At 51.3% G+C, this 5,213-nt stretch overlaps 1 non-coding gene across 1 annotated transcript; it reads right to left on the reverse strand.

Annotated features, from left to right (window-relative positions):
• Nucleotides 1–1,103: 1,103 nt before the first annotated feature.
• On the reverse strand, nt 1,104–1,175 carry TRNAG-UCC. The gene has a single exon. It is a non-coding gene; the product is annotated as a tRNA-Gly (tRNA).
• Between the last annotated feature and the right edge of the window lie 4,038 nt (nt 1,176–5,213).

Raw genomic sequence — 5,213 nt, forward strand, 5'->3', positions numbered from 1 at the left:
GGTGGAGTGTGACCCACCAGATGCAGCCAAGTCATCTCCAGTCGCAGGCCATGAGGAGCAGGTCCTTAAAAGGGGAAGGGACCCTGTGCTCAGCTGTGCACTCACAAGCTTGTACCTCCAGTGAATGCCCTTCGCCCCGACCGCCTGGCCAGTGGTTCGCTGCATTGCAGTTCATTGTGCCTCAGGAAGACTTACCTTCATCGCACTGTCCATCACGGTGCTGGGAGACACTTACCTTGCAGAATCCTGTGCCTGCCTCTTGTCTTCCCAGGGGTGGCTACTTGCAGCCCAGGAGAAGAAGGATGGTTCTGGTGAAAGGAAGACAAGCAAAGCACTGAGAGGAAATTTGGGTGTGGGCTCTGCGCTGGGGGTGGGGGGTGGGGTGCAGGAGGGGTGGTGCAGCTCCCAAAGTGACCGATACACACAACCCTCTGGCAGCAGCGCCTAGAAGAGTGGGGCCAGGGGGGTCTCTGTGCGCCGCTGCCTGCAGGTGCTGCCCCCAGAGCTCCCATTGGCTACAGTTCCTGGCCAATAGGAGCTGCAGAGTTGGTGCTCGGGGCAGGGGCAGCACGTGGAGACACTCCCCCCGCCCCAGGGGATGCTGGGACATGCCAGCCACTTCTGGGAGCGGCACGGAGGGACGGAGGCAGAGCGGGCAGGGAGCCACCTTAGTGCTGCTGGCACATCTCTGCACACCCGTTGGGGGAGGGGAGCAGAGGACCTCCATGTGCTGCCTGGGGTAGGGGCAGAGCACGGAGCTGCCTCCCCTCCCGGGTCTATTACAGGAGTGGGTGGGTGGGGTCTTTTGGCCTGCAAGGTGCAGCAGGTCGGACTAGATGATCACACTGGTCCCTTCTGACCTTAAAGGCTCTGAGTCTAAAAGGGAGAGGGAACTAAAGGAAATTAAAAAAAATAAAGTAAACCAAGCATTGTAATACCAGGATGACTCCAACTGCTCATTATATAGTCCCACCCCTTCCTTCCTTCCCTGGGTGTTTAATGACCTGTTGGGCTTTGGGACGCTGATTCTCTCATTCCGTTGATAAACTGATACAACGTGACTGAAACTAAACCAATTCCCAGTGGAGGAATCATCATATCATTGCATTGGCTGGGAATTGAACCCAGGTCAACTGCTCGGAAGGCAGCTATGCTCACCACTATACCACCAATGCATCTGGTGAAAGTCTCTGATTTTTCACACTTGGTGTTTGGTCACCTTACTTCTCAGCATGAGGCGAATGTCTCTGTGGTCTCTGCTGTTCATGGAGGGGAGTTTCCCCACTGATAACAGTTCTTGCTGGGTTGGGGATGGGAGAGAGAAGAGGCGTTTATTCTGTTTCATTCCTCTCCATTTTCTGTTCCTCCCCTTCCCTTCCAGGGTCCTCCCTTCCATTTCAGACTGTGCAGTGACACCCTCCCCGCACCCAGGACTCTCGAGCCTCTGGAGCAGCACGATCCCATGAGATCCTCAGTGACCAAGGGTCTTTTCCAACTTCCAGGAGAACCCAGCTTGAGTCTAAAGGAAGCTCTGTTCCTTCCTGGGGATCCTCTCTCCCTTCATGGAGATCAAGATCATGAAGCCTCTGCCTTGCCTCCTGGGTCTGAATTAATGTCCCATTTCCCACTATCTGCTCGAAAGAAACAAATGTTTCTAACCCAGGTGAGCGGCGTTAATTCAGCTGGAATCCTTCATTCACATTCCTTAGGAGATACAGACTCTCTGTGACACGGACTGACTGGGGTTCATCTCTGCATGTCCCCAATGGGGAAGGAAAGACACTGAGGGGGAAGGAAGAAGATGGACAGAAGGAGTCAAATGGGGCTAGACCAGAATAGGACATTTTCTGCCTGTTAAAACGTACTAGACTCTAATTGCTTAAAACAAAACAAACCCACCAGCTTCTGTTTGAACCATCAGCTTTTCACAGAGCAGCCAAAGTGGTGAAGTACAGACACACATAACCACCTACAGCCCAAGTTTGTCTAAGAAGCACCTATAGTGGCTCATGCAGGGGGAAATACAGCTGTGGGTGTGAGTTCAGGCCTCACCCACAGCATTGGGTTTCATTAGCCACGGAGCTTCCCACACTTGCTTTGCCCAATTCACATGGAAAGTGCCATAGGAGGGTGATGAGAGTAAATTCTAAACTCTGAAATGCGGAGGTTGGCCCAGAGATTGGAATAAGGGGTTTGAAGAGAAAAAGCTCTAAGCGTATAAAACCAGACAGTCTCCAGGGGCAGGTACGGTACAACGCCTCAACAGGGAGCCATTTGCGGGGGTTCACTCCCTCTGTTAAATGGCCTGAGAGGTATTTTAAGGTGAAGATAACGCCATGGCTAACAGGTGACTGGCACGTCCTGGGTTAAAGAAAGGGACCTGGGTTAATAGTCTGAAGATTTGTGTTACCGTCACTGTCTGACCCCCCTTCAGTGCGGAGCAGGTGTGTACGTTGCTGTGTGGAACACACAGACTCCTGCAGAGCAGGGGCTGCTGTTTCCATGGCAGAGAGCCTGGCACTTAGGAGACTTTCTACACTTACTGTTTTGAAGCAATTCAGTAAAATAACAGTGGAGCTACAATGTCTGGTCCAAAATTCCAGCCCCCCTGGTGCAAAAAGGCTATTTTAGGATCTACATCGGAGGCTCCCAGCACTAGGACACCTGACCAGAGAGCTCAGTGGGGGCGTAACTGCTGCTGACTCTGAGGGTCCCGGGCTAAATCCACTTGCAGGGGGAAGTGTTTTGATTTATTTGATGGCTAATGAGCACTAGCTACCAGGGGAGAAGCCCTGCGAGCTGCTGCCACTCCAGCTGCTGCTGGGGCAGGGGGGAGCCCCAGGGGGCCAGCTGTTGCTCTGGCCACCCCAGAAGTGCTGCCAGAGGCCACCAAGCTGTGGCTGCTCCTGCTGCCCTCGGGACCACTGGTCAAGTGGTCCCCAGGCCAGCCGCATTGGCCGCTGCTTGGGCGGTCCCTGGAACCAGTTGATTGAGTGGCCCTGGAGTCAGCCACTGTGGCCACTGCAGAAGTCACGGAGGTTGCCGGAAGTCACAGAATCTGTCACTTCCATCACCTCCATGACAGACACGGAGACAAACCCCTTCCTGCTGTGACTGCAGTTCCTGGAAGGAAAGAGAACAGAAAGTGACGAGAGAAAGAAAAAGAGAGATTCCCTGTCACCTCTCTCCCTGCTGCCTCCCCCCTTGTATTCTGTAACCCCATCTCACTGGGTTCCCTGTGCTGGTGCCATGGGGGTGACACTAGAGTTCTGGGGATTTGGGGGGCTCTTCATTTCTCAACATTTCACACAAATTTGTCTTTGGGCTGAAATTTCTCCTGTTAGGCCTCTCAGTCAGAGCTGTACCCCACCCTGTTTGGGCGGGGGGAAGAGGGGAGATGTAAATTGCAGAGCAGGCAGAGAAGTCGCCCATAAAGGGTCATATTGATCTGGTGACTGGTTCTGACCGGGGTCACATGTCCTCTGACACAGGCTCATGTGCAGAACATGGGAGCTCTGGCTTGTCCTAAATGCTGTAGAGTGTGAGTTCCTGGAAAGGGCAGGGGAGAGGGAGCAAGAGGAGAAAGGCAGAGACATTGGAGATGAGGAATTGGGGGAGAAGAAGGAGAGAACAGAGAGACAAAAAATGATTGAAGCAGAACAGGTGTCCCAACTCCATCTTGCTCATCACAGGTGTTCAGAGAGACAGATAGTTGCAGGTTTTCCAGTGTCAAGTCTGAACTTTGATTCTAACAATGTGCATTGAAATATCAAGGGGATCTCCACATACCTGATCTCTTCCCTCTCCCCTTTTTTAGTATTAATTTTAATTTTGATGTATTTGGCTTAACCGTGATCGTCTCTTTCCCCACCTGTATTGCAATTTGGGGTTTATGTTTATTTTGTCTCCCTGTTGTTCATGTCATTATAATTATAACAGCAAAGGAATCTGCAGGAGCAAAAACTGACTCAAAACTTCATTTCCCCATCATGCCAGAACATCCTACAAACAGCTCACGCAGCTGGAATCATAACACGCAAGGCCAGGGGAGGGGAGATGCAGGTTTCCAAGTATCAGAGGGGTAGCCGTGTTAGTCTGGTTCTGTAGAAGCAGCAAAGAATCCTGTGGCACTTTATAGACTAACAGACGTTTTGCAGCATGAGCTTTCGTGGGTGAATACCCACTTCTTCGGATGCAAGTAGTGGAAATTTCCAGGGGCAGGTTTATATAAGCAAGCAAGAAGCAAGCTAGAGATAATGAGGTTAGTTCAATCAGGGAGGATGAGGCCCTGTTCTAGCAGTTGAGGTGTGAAAACCAAGAGAGGAGAAACTGGTTCTGTAACTGGTTCTGTAATCTACTGCCCAAAATCCACAAACCTGGAAATCCTGGACGCCCCATCATCTCGGGCATTGGCACTCTCACTGAAGGACTGTCTGGATATGTGGACTCTCTACTCAGACCCTATGCCACCAGCACTCCCAGCTATCTCTGTGACACCACTGATTTCCTGAGGAAACTACAATGCATTGCTGACCTTCCAGAAAACACCATCCTGGCCACCATGGATGTAGAGGCTCTCTACACAAATATCCCACACGCTGATGGAATACAAGCTGTCAGAAACAGTATCCCTGATGATGCCACAGCACAACTGGTTGCTGAGCTCTGTGCTTTTATCCTCACACACAACTATTTCAAATTTGATGACAATATATATCTCCAGATCAGTGGCACTGCTATGGGCACCCGCATGGCCCCACAATATGCCAATATTTTTATGGCTGACCTGGAACAACGCTTCCTCAGCTCCCGTCCACTCACGCCCCTTCTCTACCTACGCTACATTGATGACATCTTCATCATCTGGACCCATGGGAAGGAGACTCTGGAAAAATTCCACCACGATTTCAACAGCTTCCATCCCACCATCAACCTCAGCCTGGACCAATCTACACAGGAGGTCCACTTCCTAGACACTACGGTGCAAATAATTGATGGTCACATTAACACCACCCTATACCGAAAACCTACCGACCGCTATGCCTACCTTCATGCCACCAGCTTCCATCCCGGGCACACCACAAGATCCATTGTCTACAGCCAAGCACTGAGGTACAACCGCATCTGCTCTAACCCCACAGACAGAGACCAACACCTACAAAATCTCCACCAAGCATTCTCAAAATTACAGTACCCGCATGAGGAAATAAGGA

The sequence above is a fragment of the Mauremys mutica genome, unplaced genomic scaffold, assembly GCF_020497125.1.
Source record: "Mauremys mutica isolate MM-2020 ecotype Southern unplaced genomic scaffold, ASM2049712v1 Super-Scaffold_100084, whole genome shotgun sequence".
NCBI lineage: Eukaryota > Metazoa > Chordata > Testudines > Geoemydidae > Mauremys > Mauremys mutica.